Here is an 18,322-nt window from a genome sequence, read left to right as displayed (position 1 = left end):
GCTTTGGTTCTGGTCAGGTCAGAGCTTTAGACCTGGTCCAGCTACGAACCGGGACTAATGGATGCATCAGTCCCGGTTCGAGCGGTCAGGGAGCCGGCTGGGCCTCGGCAGGCACTAGTCCCGGTTCGTCCGACTTCTTTAGTCCCGGTTCCAGACACGAACCGGAACTAAAGGTACTAGTAGAAAACAGGGTTTTGGTCTAGGCCTAGCCAGCCCATTAGTCCCGGTTCAGTCACGAACCGGGACCCATGGGGCCATACGTCCCGGTCCGTGAGCCCAGGTGGTCAGCCGGGCCTCGTTGGGCATTGGTTCCGGTTCGTCTGGACCCTTTGGTCCCGGTTCCAGACACGAACCGGGAACAATGGGCCTCGCTCCTGACCCACATCCATTGGTCCCGATTCGTGGGTTGAACCAGGACCAAAGAAGGGCATTTAGTTTCGGTTCTAGCCACAAACCGGAACCAATGATGTGGATATATATACCACCTCGCCCGCGAGCAGAGCACTCCACTGCTCTGTTTTTTCTAGCCGGCGAGGGGAGGGCTTTGTGGTGCTCTAGCTCACCTCCTATGCACATGAGGTGTTCGATGAAATGCCCGAGCCACACTACTTAAGATTTCTCCTCTCCAAGCTCGACCTCCAAACTCCATTTTCCTCAAGATTTGTCTAGGTTTAGCGGTACGTCCCGTCCCATCCCCGTCTTCACCGTCGTCGATCGCCCGCGCCGATCTCGTCGCCGGCACCACCGTGGCGAGCCTCTTGTTCTCATCTTATTTCTAAAAGAAAAAGTTCTTACTTGTATGATTTAGATCAATTGTTACCTTGGTTGCAATTATGATCGCATTTTCCTACTTTTATTATTGTTTGTTATTATATAGTGCGATGGTTTTGGTATCCGCCTCCGTCGGTCCTCGTCCTGTATATGATTCGGATGTGGTATATATTATCTTTTATAACTATTTGGTTCATTTATTGTTTATGACAATTATTGTAACACCCTCGATGCGACTATAACTCCCACGTGTCGAGGCACGACTTAGAGACATAATCACATTGAAGGCATATTTCGCAAGTTAGGCAATCTTCACAACATCCCATGTAATATAGATAATAAAAGGGGAGATAACATAGTTGGCTTACACTCGCCACGTCAATCAAGTACATAAATAACATTACATCAACCAAACACTCATGGCCCAACTACGGCGCCAAAATAAAAGATAACCCAACATGCGACACGGTCCCGATCACCCCCAACTGGGCACCACTACTGATCATCAGGAAAGGAAACATAATAACGCTGAGAGTCCTCGTCGAACTCCCACTTGAGCTCGAGCACGTCACCTGGAGCGGAATCATCAGGCCCTGCATCTGCTGTAATAGTAATCTGTGAGCCACAGGGACTCAGCAATCTCGCACCCTCGCGATCAAGACTATTTAAGCTTATAGGTAAGGCAAGGTAAATATATATGTGGAGCTGCAGCAAGCGACTAGCAAATATGGTGACTATCCTGTTCGCAAAAGAGAGCGGGAAGAGGAGGCAAAGTGCGAGCGAGAAACTAGAGAACAACCTGCGCAAACATTACTCCAACACCGTGTCCACTTCCCGGACTCCGCCGAGAAGAGGCCATCACGGTAACACACTCAGTTGATTCATTTTAATTAATTTAAGGTTCACGTTATCTACAACCGGACATTAACAAATTCCCATCTGCCCATAACCGCGGGCACGGCTTTCGAAAGTTCAAATCCCTGCAGGGGAGTCCCAACTTAGCCCATGACAAGCTCTCACGGTCAACGAAGGAATAGACCTCCTCCCGAGACGTTCCGATCAGACTCGGTACCTCAGTTCTTCAAGACACTTCGACAGGTTAAAACAAGACCAGCAACACCGCCCGAATGTGCCGACAAATCCCGATAGGAGCTGCACATATCTCTTTCTCAGGGTACATTCAGATTGTCTTAGGTACGGGTAGGCCAGCCCAGAGTTGCCCCTGGTGGCCACCGGCAGCTGACAGGTGGACCAACACTCAGAGGAGCACTGGCCCGGGGGGGGGGGGTTAAAATAAGATGACCCTCGGGCTCCGGAAACCCAAGGGAAAAAGAGGCTAGGTGGCAAATGGTAAAACCAAGGTTGCGCATTACTAGAAAAGCTTTAATCAAGGCGAACTATCAAGGGGTTCCCATTATAACCCAACCGCGTAAGGAACGCAAAATCCGGGAACATAACACCGATATGATGGAAACTAGGGCGGCAAGAGTGGAACAAAACACTAGGCGAGAGGCCGAGCCTTCCACCCTTTACCAAGTATATAGATGCATCAAGATAACATGGCAATATAATGATATCCCAACAAGTAAATAAATGTTCCAACAAGGGACGGCCTCCAATCTTCACCTGCAACTAGCAACGCTATAAGAGGGGCTGAGCAAAGCGGTAACATAGCCAATCAACGGTTTGCTAGGACATGGTGGATTAGAGGTTTGACATGGCAATTTGGGAGGCTTGAAAGCAAGTGGTAGGCATCGTAGCATTGGCATAGCAAAAGAGTGAGCAATCTAGCATATCAAAGATAGTAGTGATTTCGAGGGTATGATCATCTTGCCTGCAAAGTTGTCAGAGTTGACTGGATCCTCGAAAGCAAAGTCAACGGGCTCCTCATTAGCGAACTCGTGTCCCGGCTCTACCCAAACAAGACAAACAAGCAACAAGGACACAATCAACCCCGTGCAAGGATCAAACAATATGATGCAAGGAAGGTATGCTATGCGGGATGCGATGCGGGATGCATATGCAAGATTTGACAAGGGATGCATGAACCTGACCTCAACTTGGAAATCCAAGTGTGTCACTGGAAAGATGATATGAAATCGCTTGAAAACGATATAAAGAACGCCGGAATCGGAGTTACGGTTTGGAAATGGCAAGCGATTCAAATATGACACCGGTCTGCGATTTACAGCAAGTAGCTATCTAAATGCAACGAGATGAACAAGCTACAGCACCCAAACATGACAACAAAATACATGGCAGGGATGCATTCAAGATTCTTAACAAGAGTCTAGCACTGAGCTACGGCCAATTCATCCATTAACAGGTTCAAACAAGCATGGCAAAAATGCATATGGTAAACAGATCTCGGACTTAGTGAAATTAACACTTGTCTGGAATTTCAGATCAGGTAGCACTCTTCGGAGCAACAAAACTACATGCTACATGACCTGAACATGGCAAAGTAAAGCATGGCATGGAGCTACTCAAAGAGCTTAACAAAAGTACCTTAGTGACCTTGAGCCAAAAGGGATCATAAAATACAATTACAAGCATGTGAACATGGCAAAAACATAATCAGTTTTCAGACTTAGTGAAAACTGGAGCATGCTGAAAACAGATATCAAGTAGGCATGTTTACAAGCTCGATGCACTCACTACGGAGCAAGTCATGACAATCTAAGCATACACCCATCAAGAATACACAAAATGCAAGCTAGACATGGCAAGAACAATAGCATAGCATGCACGGTTCAACTACAACAGCATTGGCAAAATCGCTAACAAGTAGACAATCTGCCCAGATTCACGAAGTAGCAAAAGTAGAGCTCGATTGACTCAAGCTAGGGTGCTCCATAATTGCAAACAAAGACATGGATGGATAGATCACTACAAGATTAACAAAACATCCTTACTGATCATCCTCAAAAGAGGCACGGATCACTAGGAAAGAACATGAACATATGGCCATATGAGATAAACGGGTCAAGGACTTAGTGGAAATGCTAAGTCCCTGAAATCAGCATTACCAAGTGCCTCACTTTGCAAGCTTGTGCTAGTTACCACATACATCACAAAAATACATGGGTTGCACCTCTGGAAATATGACAAAACCCTTAACAAAACATATGTAGAGCTCATGGGCATATCATGCACACAATAATCATGGCAAAAATGACAAATATCTAAATGAAGTAGCAGATCTGACAATTATCTCAAGTAGCACTCTTCTAACAGCATTTCGAGCATCAAGATGAACTCAAATGAAAATGATGCAATGGAATGAAATGATGTACTCTCTGAGATGAACATTTTGATATGCTATATGCCCAAAACGGAGTTACAGATGCAAAGTTACGATGCGATGAACATGGCAAGATAATTAAGGTTTCGGGAGAAAGTCAACCCGCGTTTTGGATCTAGATCCAGATCCGGCACTGTTCACGCGCGGACTACGAGGTTCACTGGCTGGACTTGGAACTCGCCGGAGTCGAACTTGGCGCGGAGGAGGGGGCTCGCCGGCCAGACCCGAGGGAGAGGAGGAGGCGGCGGACGGCGGCGGTCTCCGGGCCGGGGCTTGAGGGCGCGGCGGTCGGATGCGGCGGCGCCGGCGATGGCGCGCGGGGCGGTCGGACCGGGTCGAGGCGGCGGAGGAGCGGCGGGCGCCGGTCGCCGGACCGCGGGAAGAAGGCGGCGGGGTCGGCGAGAGGAGGCGCGGCGGTGATGGGCTCGGGGGGGGGCATGGGCTCTCCAGGGCCGATGGCGGTGAGATGCGGCCGAGCCAGTGGGGGCACGACACGTGGCGGCGGCGGCTAGCCGGACATGTCCGACTCGGCGCGGACGTTGTCCGGCGGCGCGAGGAGGAGCGGATCTAGGGTTTCGGGGAGAAGAAGAAGAAAACGGAGGGGGTCTTTAAATAGGCATAGAGGGAGCTAGGAGAGTCCAAATGAGGTGTGGTTTTCGGCCACGCGATCGTGATCGAACGCTCTAGATGATGGAGAGAGTTTTGGACCAACTTGGAGGGGTGTTGGGTTGCAACACACACGAGGCCTTTTCGGTCCCTCGGTTAACCGTTGGAGTATCAAACGAAGTCCAAATGGCACGAAACTTGACAGGCGGTCTACCGGTAGTAAACCAAGGACGCTTGACAAGTCTCGGTCCAATCCGGAAATGTTTAATCCCCACACACGAAAGAAAGGTAGAAATGACCACCGAAGGAGAACGATGCACCGGAATGCAAAACGGACAACGGGGAAAAAGCTCGAATGCATGAGATGAACACGTATGCAAATGCAATGCACATGATGACATGATATGAGATGCATGACAACGGTACCAACACACGGAGACAAAGACCCGAACCCAAGAAAATAAAATAACTTAACGCCGGAAACGGCAAGAGTTGGAGTACAAATTGGGAAAGTCATATCCGGGGTGTTACAACACTCCACCACTACGAAAGGATCTCGTCCCGAGATCTAGGACTGAAAAAAACGCCGGGTACTCAGAACGGAGGTGATCCTCGCGTTCCCAGGTAGCTTCACGGTCGGAATGGTGTGACCACTTGACTTTGAGGAATTTGATTGACTTGTTGCGAGTCTTGCGTTCAGTCTCTTCAAGAATAGCAATGGGGTGCTCACGATAGGAGAGATCTTCTTGGAGCTCAATGTCCTCGAAGTTGATGGTGCGGTCAGAAGTCTTGAAACACTTTCGAAGCTGAGAGACATGGAACACATCATGAACACTTGCAAAGTTTGAAGGAAGCTCGAGTTGATAGGCGAGATCGCCTCTCTTGCTGACAATCTTGAAAGGTCCCACGTATCTGGGGGCAAGCTTCCCTTTGATACCGAAGCGACGAGTGCCTTTCATAGGAGAGACGTGGAGGTAAACATGATCTCCGATCTCGAAAGCCAAATCATGGTGCTTACTGTCATAGTATCTCTTCTGGCCGAATTGGGCTGCTTTGAGGTTATCTCGAATGACTTTGCACATTTCCTCTGCCTCTGTGATTAAGTCATTTCCGAGAAGCTGACGTTCACCGGTTTCAGACCAGTTGAGAGGGGTACGACACTTCCTGCCATACAGAATTTCAAATGGGGCCTTGCCCGAACTTGCTTGAAAACTATTGTTGTAGGAGAATTCAACATAAGGAAGACAATCCTCCCACTTCATGCCGAAGGAGATCACACAAGCCCTGAGCATATCTTCAAGAATCTGGTTGACACGCTCGACTTGACCGCTAGTTTGAGGATGGAAAGCTGTGCTGAAGCGGATGTTGGTGCCCATGGCCTTCTGAAAAGAATCCCAAAACTTGGAGGTAAAGATGCTGCCACGGACTGAAGAGATCACTTGTGGAATACCATGCAGAGAGACAATCCGAGAGGTATAGAGTTCCGCCAATTGAGCTGCAATGATCGACTCTTTGATAGGCAGAAAGTGAGACACTTTGGTGAGTTTGTCGATGACAACGAATATAGCATCATTGCCACGTTTGGACTTTGGAAACCCAGTCACGAAGTCCATTTCAATGTGGTCAAACTTCCATTCTGGAATGGCAAGAGGTTGGAGGAGACCAGCTGGCCTTTGGTGTTCTGCCTTCACTCTTCTGCAGACATCACATTCATTCACGAATTGAGCAATCTCGCGCTTCATTCGAGTCCACCAATAAGCCTGCTTGAGGTCCTGATACATCTTCGTACTCCCAGGGTGGATGGAGACGAGAGAATTGTGAGCCTCGTTCATGATCACTTTACGAAGGTCACCTTTGGGCACAACAATACGATCCTCGAAGAAGAGAGTGTCCTTGTTGTCAAGGCGGTAGCACTTGTACTTGGGTTGACTCTTGGCAATCCCAATCTTCACCTTTTTCACCATAGCATCAAGAAGCTGGGCTTGGCGAATCTGGTCTTCCAAGGTAGGAGAGACTTGAAGGTTGGCGAGGAAACCTTGAGGAACAACTTGCAGATTAAGTTTGCGGAAAGCTTCACAAAGCTCGGGATAAGGCTTGAGAATCAAACTGTTGCAATAAGCTTTCCTACTCAATGCGTCAGCAATCACATTGGCCTTGCCTGGAGTATACTCGATACTCGGATTATACTCTTGAATCATTTCGACCCATCGAGTTTGCCTGAGGTTGAGATTAGGCTGAGTGAAGATGTACTTGAGACTCTTGCGGTCAGTGAAAATGTCCACTTTTCTTCCCAATAAGAGATGTCTCCAAGTCAAAAGAGCGTGCACAACTGCCGCCAACTCGAGATCATGAGTGGGGTAGTTCTTTTCATTGGGCTTCAATTGGCGAGAGGTATAAGCAAAAAATTTCTTCTCTTGCATCAATACTGCGCCAAGACCTTGGAGAGAGGCATCACAAAAGACCTCGTACGGTTTGGATTCATCAGGCGGAGTCAGAACTGGAGCAGTGATCAGTTTCTCTTTCAAAGTGTTGAAAGCAATGTCACACTCCGGAGACCAAACGTACTTGACGTGCTTCTGGAGAAGATTTGAGAGAGGCTTCACGATCTTAGAAAAGTTTTCAACGAATCTTCGACAGTAGCTTGCGAGATCGAGGAAGCTGCGGAGTTGCTTCACGTTCTGAGGAGGTTCCCAATTCACAATTGTAGACACCTTCTCAGGATTCACGACAATGCCCTTGGCAGAGATGATATGACCAAGATAAAGAACCTCATCGAGCCAAAATTCGCACTTGGAGAACTTGGCGTAGAACTTGTGTTCCCTCAACTTATCGAGTACCAAACGCAAGTGCTTGGCATGATCTTCCTTGTTCTTCGAGAAAACCAGAATGTCATCGAGATAGACCAAAACGAAGTCATTGGTATAGGCATTGAAGATGAAGTTCATCATGCGAGAGAACGTCAGAGGAGCGTTGACGAGGCCAAAAGACATGGCAGTGTATTCATATGACCCATAGCTTGTCCTGAAAGCCGTCTTGGGAATATCTTGTTCACGGATTCGAATCTGATGATAACCCATGCGGAGATCAAGCTTGGAGAATACTTGGGCACCTTTGAGTTGTTCGAACAGCTCGTTGATGTTGGGAAGTGGGTATTTGTTCTTGATGGTCTTATTGTTCAATGGACAGTAATCAACACAAAGTCGGTTCGTTCCATCCTTCTTCTTTACAAAAAGAACACCACAACCCCACAGAGAAGAACTAGGCCGGATGAGACCCATTTTCTCTTGAATATCGAGTTGCTTCTTCAGCTCCTTCAACTCTTCAGGTCCGAGCTTGTAAGGACGCTTGCACACAGGTTCCGTGCCGGGCTCAAGAACATTGATAGACAAATATTGAAGCTGAATCCAACGGAATGAAAACTGCAACATATAGTCTTCACATTCGAACAAAATGAACGAATGCATTCCTCTTGAAATGGTCACATATCCCTAAATTGAGAAGCCACGTAGGATTAAGGTAGAGAAATAAATCAATAAGGTACGGATCAAGAACGAATAATCGGTAATAAATCCCAATCTCAAACCAATATCCGTGGAAGAAGAACTAGAGCTACTAGAATTCCCACCTATGAAACTCCCGAACATTTCGGGTTATGCAATCAGGTGTTGGGGATACAGGGGAAGCATAATATCTCACCCAAACTAGCAAATCCTACATCCAGCTGTATCCATCCTTCAACACATAACCAAGAAAAACTTCGGAAACCATCTACCTCAACCTTCGAAAAGCATCCGTTATACAAGTTATGGCGATACTCCCAAACTCCCGCCCCAGTACTGGGTGGCGTCGAGGTTATCTCACCAATGAACTGCATAAAAGAGATTTTCGATGTCGGCATACTAAACTCAGGTATTCCAGAACTGCAACGATAAAATTATGACGACACCACCTCAGAGCTCAACTCCCCGGGACACTTCCACAAAACCCCTGACAGGAGGCACCAAGACAATGTTCTCGTCATAAAACCATCGGAACGATTCCAAGATACCCGCGTGATCCTAAATTTTTTTTAGTGAAATTTGAGAAGAGAAGAGTCAAAACTCTACGTCAGGATGCCTTACCAGAGCGATGAGGAGACTGGGAAGTAAAAAGAATTCCTAAACTCTCCGATATATAATTCCTAAATGACTCAAAATATTTTTCTAGACACAACTCGGCCGCTAATAACGATCAAGCAATGGGGCTCCTAAGGTCGGGGAAGGCTCTGATTACCAACTTGTAACACCCTCGATGCGACTATAACTCCCACGTGTCGAGGCACGACTTAGAGACATAATCGCATTGAAGGCATATGTTGCAAGTTAGGCAATCTTCACAACATCCCATGTAATATAGATAATAAAAGGGGAGATAACATAGTTGGCTTACACTCACCACATCAATCAAGTACATAAATAACATTACATCAACCAAACACTCATGGCCCGACTACGGCACCAAAATAAAAGATAACCCAACATGCGACACGGTCCCGATCCCCCCAACTGGGCACCACTACTGATCATCAGGAAAGGAAACATAATAACACTGAGAGTCCTCGTCGAACTCCCACTTGAGCTCAAGCGCGTCACCTGGAGCGGAATCATCAGGCCCTGCATTTGGTGTAATAGTAATCTGTGAGCCACAGGGACTCAGCAATCTCGCACCCTCGCGATCAAGACTATTTAAGCTTATAGGTAAGGCAAGGTAAATATATATGTGGAGCTGCAGCAAGTGACTAGCAAATATGGTGGCTATCCTATTCGCAAAAGAGAGCGGGAAGAGGAGGCAAAGCGCGAGCGAGAAACTAGAGAACAACCTGCGCAAATATTACTCCAACACCATGTCCACTTCCCGGACTCCGCCGAGAAGAGGCCATCACGGTAACACACTCAGTTGATTCATTTTAATTAATTTAAGGTTCAAGTTATCTACAACCGGACATTAACAAATTCCCATCTGCCCATAACCGCGGGCACGGCTTTCGAAAGTTCAAATCCCTGCAGGGGAGTCCCAACTTAGCCCATGACAAGCTCTCACGGTCAACAAAGGAATAGACCTCCTCCCGAGACGTTCCGATCAGACTCGGTACCTCGGTTCTTCAAGACACTTCGACAGGTTAAAATAAGACCAGCAACACCGCCCGAATGTGCCGACAAATCCCGATAGGAGCTGCACATATCTCTTTCTCAGGGCACATTCAGATTGTCTTAGGTACGGGTAGGCCAGCCCAGAGTTGCCCCTAGTGGCCACCGGGAGCTGACAGGTGGACCAACACTCAGAGGAGCACTGGCCCGGGGGGGGGGTTAAAATAAGATGACCCTCGGGCTCCAGAAACCCAAGGGAAAAAGAGGCTAGGTGGCAAATGGTAAAACCAAGGTTGCGCATTGCTGGAAAATCTTTAATCAAGGCGAACTATCAAGGGGTTCCCATTATAACCCAACCGCGTAAGGAACGCAAAATCCGGGAACATAACACCGATATGACGGAAACTAGGGTGGCAAGAGTGGAACAAAACACTAGGCGAGAGGCCGAGCCTTCCACCCTTTACCAAGTATATAGATGCATCAAGATAACATGGCAATATAATGATATCCCAACAAGTAAATAAATGTTCCAACAAGGGACGGCCTCCAATCTTCACCTACAACTAGCAACGCTATAAGAGGGGTTGAGCAAAGCGGTAACATAGCCAATCAACGGTTTGCTAGGACATGGTGGGTTAGAGGTTTGACATGGCAATTTGGGAGGCTTGAAATCAAGTGGTAGGCATCGTAGCATTGGCATAGCAAAAGAGCGAGCAATCTAGCATAGCAAAGATAGTAGTGATTTCGAGGGTATGATCATCTTGCCTGCAAAGTTGTCAGAGTTGACTGGATCCTCAAAAGCAAACTCAACAGGCTCCTCATTAGCGAACTCATCTCCTGGCTCTACCCAAACAAGACAAACAAGCAACAAGGACACAATCAACCCCGTGCAAGGATCAAACAATATGATGCAAGGAAGGTATGCTATGCGGGATGCGATGCGGGATGCATATGCAAGATTTGACAAGGGATGCGTGAACCTGGCCTCAACTTGGAAATCCAAGTGTGCCACTGGAAAGATGATATGAAATCGCTTGAAAACGATATAAAGAACGCCGGAATCGGAGTTACGGTTTGGAAATGGCAAGCGATTCAAATATGACACCGGTCTGCGATTTACAGCAAGTAGCCATCTAAATGCAATGAGATGAACAAGCTACAGCACCCAAACATGACAACAAAATACATGGCAGGGATGCATTCAAGATTCTTAACAAGAGTCTAGCACTGAGCTACGGCCAATTCATCCATTAACAGGTTCAAACAAGCATGGCAAAAATGCATATGGTAAACAGATCTCAGACTTAGTGAAATTAACACTTGTCTGGAATTTCAGATCAGGTAGCACTCTTCGGAGCAACAAAACTACATGCTACATGACCTGAACATGGCAAAGTAAAGCATGGCATGGAGCTACTCAAAGAGCTTAACAAAAGTACCTTAGTGACCTTGAGCCAAAAGGGACCAGAAAATACAATTGCAAGCATGTGAACATGGCAAAAACATAATCAGTTTTCAGACTTAGTGAAAACTGGAGCATGCTGAAAACAGATATCAAGTAGGCATGTTTACGAGCTCGATGCACTCACTACGGAGCAAGTCATGACAATCTAAGCATACACCCATCAAGAATATACAAAATGCAAGCTAGACATGGCAAGAACAATAGCATAGCATGCACGGTTCAACTACAACATCATCGGCAAAATCGCTAAGAAGTAGACAATCTGCCCAGATTCACGAAGTAGCAAAAGTAGAGCTCGATTAACTCAAGCTAGGGTGCTCCATAATTGCAAACAAAGACATGGATGGATAGAGCACTACAAGATTAACAAAACATCCTTACTAATCATCCTCAAAAGAGGCACGGATCACTAGGAAACAACATGAACATATGGCCATATGAGATAAACATGTCAAGGACTTAGTGGAAATGCTAAGTCCCTGAAATCAGCATTACCAAGTGCCTCACTTTGCAAGCTTGTGCTAGTCACCACACACATCACAAAAATACATGGGTTGCACCTCTGGAAAGATGACAAAACCCTTAACAAAACATATGTAGAGCTCATGGGCATATCATGCACACAATAATCATGGCAAAAATGACAAATATCTAAATGGAGTAGCAGATCTGACAATTATCTCAAGTAGCACTCTTCTAACAGCATTTCGGGCATCAAGGTGAACTCAAATGAAAATGATGCAATGGAATGAAATGATGTACTCTCTGAGATGAACACTTTGATATGCTATATGCCCAAAACGGAGTTACGGATGCAAAATTATGATGCGATGAACATGGCAAGATAATTAAGGTTTCGGGAGAAAGTCAACCCGCGTTTTGGATCTAGATCCAGATCCGGCACTGTTCACGCGCGGACTACCAGGTTCACCGACCGGACTTGGAAGTCGCCGGAGTCGGACTTGGCGCGGAGGAGGGGGCTCGCCGGCCGGACCCGAGGGAGAGGAGGAGGCGGCGGACGGGGCGGTCTCCGGGCCGGGGCTTGAGGGCGCGGTGGCCAGATGCGGCGGCGCCAGCGATGGCGCGCGGGGCGGCCGGACCGGGTCGAGGCGGCGGAGGGCTCTCCCGGGCCGGTGGCGGTGAGATGCGGCCGAGCTAGTGGGGGGGCGACACATGGCGGCGGCAGCTAGCCGGACATGTCCGACTCGGCGTGGACGTTATCCGACGGCGCGAGGAGGAGCGGATCTAGGGTTTTGGGGAGAAGAAGAAGAAAACGGAGGGGGTCTTTAAATAGGCATAGAGGGAGCTAGGAGAGTCCCAATGAGGTGCGGTTTTTGGCCACGCGATCATGATCGAACGCTCTAGATGATGGAGAGGGTTTTGGGCCAACTTGGAGGGGTGTTGGGCTGCAACACATACGAGGCCTTTTCGGTCCCTCGGTTAACCGTTGGAGTATCAAACGAAGTCCAAATGGCACGAAACTTGACAGGCGGTCTACTGGTAGTAAACCAAGGCCACTTGACAAGTCTCGGTCCAATCTAGAAATGTTTAATCCCCACACGCGAAAGAAAGGTAGAAATGACCACCGGAGGAGAACGATGCGCCGGAATGCAAAACGGACAACGGGGAAAAAGCTCGAATGCATGAGATGAACACGTATGCAAATGCAATGCACATGATGACATGATATGAGATGCATGACAATGATACCAACACACGGAGACAAAGACCCGAACCCGAGAAAATAAAATAACTTAACGCCGGAAACGGCAAGAGTTGGAGTACAAATTGGGAAAGTCATATCCGGGGTGTTACAATTATGCCAACCAACGTGACATAGATATTTTTATCTAGGAGGTATGTGAACCGGAAATTCCAACCGACCCTATTGTCGAGAGGTTAAATTTAGTTGAAGAAGAAAACAATTACTTGAAGGAAAAAATAAAAAAATTGAGGAGGAGAAGATGATATTGGAGTTGCATGTTGCGGATGTTGTCGATGATCACAAGATCAAGATGGATGCAATGCGCTTGAAGATTAGAAAGATTAGAAAATATGCCATTAATACCGAGGCTTGGTATCATTATGCCATTTGATCATTTGTTACCTTGGTTGTGATTATGATCACATTTGTTGTTGCACTGAAATGTTTTACATAGTTTCAATGTATGGTTTAATTAGATGCTCTGGAGAGCTATATGTTGTTCAGTGAGAACCATGTATGTACTTTGGTTTTAATGTGATGATGAATTTCTATTAATTTGGTCAATTATCTATTCATGATGTTCCGTAATGGTTTTTGACACACTTAATTATATATAATGCACGCAGATAAACTGGCAATGGATGTACGGTGATAGACGCACCTCCGAGTACATTAAGGGCGTGCATAATTTTCTCGAAGTGGCTGAGGCAAACAAGCAGAATGGTTTTATGTGTTGTCCATGCCCTATATGTGGGAATACGAAGTCTTACTCTGACCGAAAAATCCTTCACAGCCAACTGCTTTATAAGGGTTTCATGCCACACTATACTGTTTGGACCAAGCACGGAGAAATAGGGGTTATGATGGAAGACAGCGAAGAAGAAGAGGATGATGACAACTATGTGCCCCCTGAATACGGTGATGCTGCAATGGGGGAAGTTAAAGATCAAGTGGAACCAGACGATGTGCCCGATGATGATCTCCACCGGGTCATTGTTGATGCAAAGAGACAGTGCAAAAGTGAAAAGGAGAAGCTGAAGTTCGATCGCATGTTAGAGGATCACAAAAAAGGGTGTACCCCAATTGTGAAGATGGAAACACAAAGCCCGATACCGTACTGGAATTGTTGCAGTGGAAGGTAGAGAATGGTGTGCCTGACAAAGGATTTGATAAGCTACTGAAAATATTGAAGAAGAAGCTTCCAAAGGATAACGAATTTCTCGACAATACGTATGCAACAAAAAAGGTCGTATGCCCTCTAGGATTGGAGGTGCAGAAGATACATGCATGCCCTAATGACTGCGTCCTCTACTGCGGCGCGTATGAGGATTCGAATGCATGCCCGATATGTGGTGCATTGCGGTATAAGATTAGACGAGATGACCCTGGTGATGTTGACGGCGAGCCCCCCAGGAAGAGGGTTCCTGCCAAGGTGATGTGGAATGCTCCTATAATACCACGGTTGAAACGTCTGTTCAGAAACAAAGAGCATGCCAAGTTGATGCGATGGCACAGAGAGGACCATAAGAAAGACGGGAAGTTGAGAGCACCCGCTGATGGGTCGCAGTGGAGAAAAATCAAGAGAAAATACTAGGAGGAGTTTGCAGGTGACGCAAGGAACATATGGTTTGGATTAAGCGCGGATGGCATTAATCCTTTCGGGGAGCAGAGCAGCAATCACAGCACCTGGCCCGTGACTCTATGTATCTATAACCTTCCTCCTTGGTTGTGCATGAAGCGGAAGTTCATTATGATGCCAGTTCTCATCCAAGGCCCTAAGCAACCCGTCAACGACATTGATGTGTACCTAAGGCCATTAGTTGAAGAACTTTTACCACTGTGGAATGGAACGGTGTACGTGTGTGGGATGAGCACAGACAGGAGGAATTTGACCTCCATGTGTTGCTGTTTGTAACCATCAATGATTGGCCTGCTCTCAGTAACCTTTCAGGACAGACAAACAAGGGATACCACGCATGCACGCACTATTTAGTTAACACCGAAAGTATATACCTGGACAAATGCAGGAAGAATGTGTACCTGGGGCATCGCCGATTTCTTCCGACCAACCATCAATGTCGAAAGAAAGGGAAGCATTTCAAAGACGAGGCAGATCACCGGAAGAAGCCTGCCATGCGTACCGGTGATCACATACTTGCTATGGTCAATGATTTACACGTAATCTTTGAAAAGGGTCCCGGCGGACTATCTGTTCCGAATGATGCTGAGGGACGCACACCCCTGTGGAAGAAGAAATGTATATTTTGGGACCTACCCTACTGGAAAGACCTAGAGGTCCGCTCTTCAATCGACGTGATGCACGTGATGAAGAACCTTTGCGTGAACCTGCTAGGCTTCTTGGGCGTGTATGGGAAGACAAAAGATACACCAGAGGCACGGGAGGACCTGCAAAGTTTGCACGAAAAAGAGGGCATGCCTCCAAAGCAGTATGAAGGTCCTATCAGCTACGTACTTACCAAAGAAGGGAAGGAAATCTTCTTTGAATGCCTGCTCAGTATGAAGGTCCCGTCTGGATTCTCGTCGAATACAAAGGGAATAATAAATATGGCGGAGAAAAAGTTCCAGAACCTAAAGTCTCATGACTGCCACGTGATTATGACGCAACTGCTTTCGGTTGCATTGAGGGGCATCTACCGAAAAATGTTCGATTAGCCATTGGGAAGCTATGTGCATTCCTCAATGCAATCTCTCAGATGGTGATCGGTCCAGAAATCCTACCAAGGTTAAGGAGTGATGTAGCACAATGTCTTATCAGTTTCGAGCTGGTGTTCCCACCATCCTTCTTCAATATCATGACGCACGTCCTAGTTCATCTAGTCGATGAGATTGTCATTCTAGGCCCTGTATTTCTACACAATATGTTCCCCTTTGAGAGGTTCATGGGAGTCCTACAGAAATATGTTCGTAACCGCGCTAGGCCAGAAGGAAGCATCTCCATGGGCCATCAAATAGAGGATGTCATTGGGTTTTGTGTTGACTTCATTCCTGACCTTAAGAAGATTGGTCTCCCTCAATCGCGGTATGAGGGGAGACTGACTGGAAAAGGCACGCTAGGAGGGGACTCAATAATATGTAGGGATGGGCATTCTTGGTCTCAAGCACACTGCAAAGTTCTACAGAACTCTAGCTTGGTGACCCGGTATATTGATGAACACAAGAACATTCTGCGCTCCAAACACCCGGAGCAGTGTGATGACTGGATTACATGTGAACACATCAGGACTTTTGGTAGTTGGTCAGAAACACGTCTCAGAGGTGACAACACTGTTTCTGATGAGTTGTACTCATTGTCCAGGGGACCATCTTCGACTGTATTGACTTACAAAGGATACGACATAAATGGGAATATATTTTACATGATCGCCCAAGATCAAAAGAGCACCAACCAAAATAGTGGTGTCCGCTTTGATGCAGCAACCAAGAGGGGAAATGACACATATTATGGTTACATAGTGGACATATGAGAACTTGACTACGGACATGATTTTAAGGTCCCTTTGGTTCAGTGCAAATGGGTTAATCTGTCAGGAGGCGGGGTACAGGTAGACCCATAGTACGGAATGACAACAGTGGATCTGAACAATCTTGGGTACATAGACGAACCGTTCATCCTAGCCAATGATCTGGTGCATGTTTTCTATGTGAAGGACATGTCTACCAAACCGAGAAAAAGAAAAGATAAGGAAGCGAATACATCATACGATGAGCCAAAGCGCCACATAGTTCTTTTAGGAAAAAGAGACATCGTGGGCAAGACAGACATGTCTGAAGATTATGAAAAGTTTCATGAAATTCCTCCCTTCAAAGTCAAGGCTGACCCAAGCACCATGTTAAGCGATGAAGAATATCCATGGTTACAGCGCAATAAGCAAAGGACACAAGCAAAGAAAAAGTGAAGAATTTCTCTCCATAGCTATTATGATGATGCCTTTGATCTAGAATATCACTGCAGTTACATGTGAAGAAATGAAATGCCTTTTGTACTAGATGAGTTTCCGTATGAAACCCTGATACTTTGAAAGAGATTGTCCGTTTTGTACACGAAGTGCATCCAGTTTTTGCCGTAACCCTCTCAACTTTTTATCACATGCTATGTGGGTGAAATGATGATACCCTGCCAATTTTCAACTCTTCAGAGTTCATTTGTAGTGCTTTTCAATTTCAGTGTCATTTAGCTTACAAAAATCAGTAAATGCATGAAAAATACCAGATGAAGTCGGAAAGGGTTGAAAATTGATGACATGGCTTTGAATGGTTCATTTTGAACACACAAAAAGTCTGGAGTTCAAATAAGTTAAAAAAATGAAATCCCTTTGTAACAGATGAGTTTTCGTCTGAAACCCTGATACTTCGAAAGAGATTGTCCGTTTTGTACACGAAGTGCATCCTGTTTTTGCCGTAACCCTCTTAACTTTTTAGCACATGCTATGTGAGTCAAATGATGATACCATGCCAACTTTCAACCATTTCAGAGTTCATTTGTAGTGCTTTTCAATTTCAGGGTCATATAGCTAAAAAAATCAGTAAATGCATGAAGAATAACAAATGAAGTCAAAAAGGGTTGAAAATTGATGATGTGGCTTTGAATGGTGCATTTTGAACACACAAAAAGTCTGGAGTTCAAATAAGTTCAAAAAATGAAATCCCTTTGTAACAGATGGGTTTTCATCCGAAACCCTGATACTTTGAAAGAGATTATCAGTTTTGTACACAAAGTGCATCCAGTTTTTGCCGTAACCCTGTCAAGTTTTTAGCACATGCTATGTGGGTGAAATGATGATACCATGCCAACTTTCAACCTTTTTAGAGTTCATTTGTAGTGCTTTTCAATTTCAGGGTCATATAGCTAAAAAAATCAGTAAATGCATGAAAAATAACAAATGAAGTTAGAAAGGGTTGAAAACCAATGATGTGGCTTTGAATGGTGCATTTTGAGCACACAAAAAGTTTGGAGTTCAAATAAGTTAAAAAAATGAAATCCCTTTGTAACAGATGAGTTTTCGTCCGAAACCCTGATACTTCGAAAGAGATCGTCCGTTTTGTACACGAAGTGCATCTAGTTTTTGCCGTAACCCTCTCAACTTTTAGCACATGCTATGTGGGTGAAATGATGATACCATGCCAACTTTCAACCTTTTCAGAGTTCATTTGCAGTGCTTTTCAATTTCAGGGTCATATAGCTCAAAAAAAATCAGTAAATGCATGAAAAATAACAAATGAAGTCAGAAAGGGTTAAAAATTGATGATGTGGCTTTGAATGGTGCATTTTGAACACACAAAAAGTCTGGAGTTCAAATAAGTTAAAAAAATCCCTTTAGAACAGA

Source organism: Triticum aestivum, chromosome 4A, assembly GCF_018294505.1.
Source record: "Triticum aestivum cultivar Chinese Spring chromosome 4A, IWGSC CS RefSeq v2.1, whole genome shotgun sequence".
NCBI classification, from domain to species: Eukaryota; Viridiplantae; Streptophyta; class Magnoliopsida; order Poales; family Poaceae; genus Triticum; species Triticum aestivum.
Note: the sequence above shows the minus strand (reverse complement) of the source record.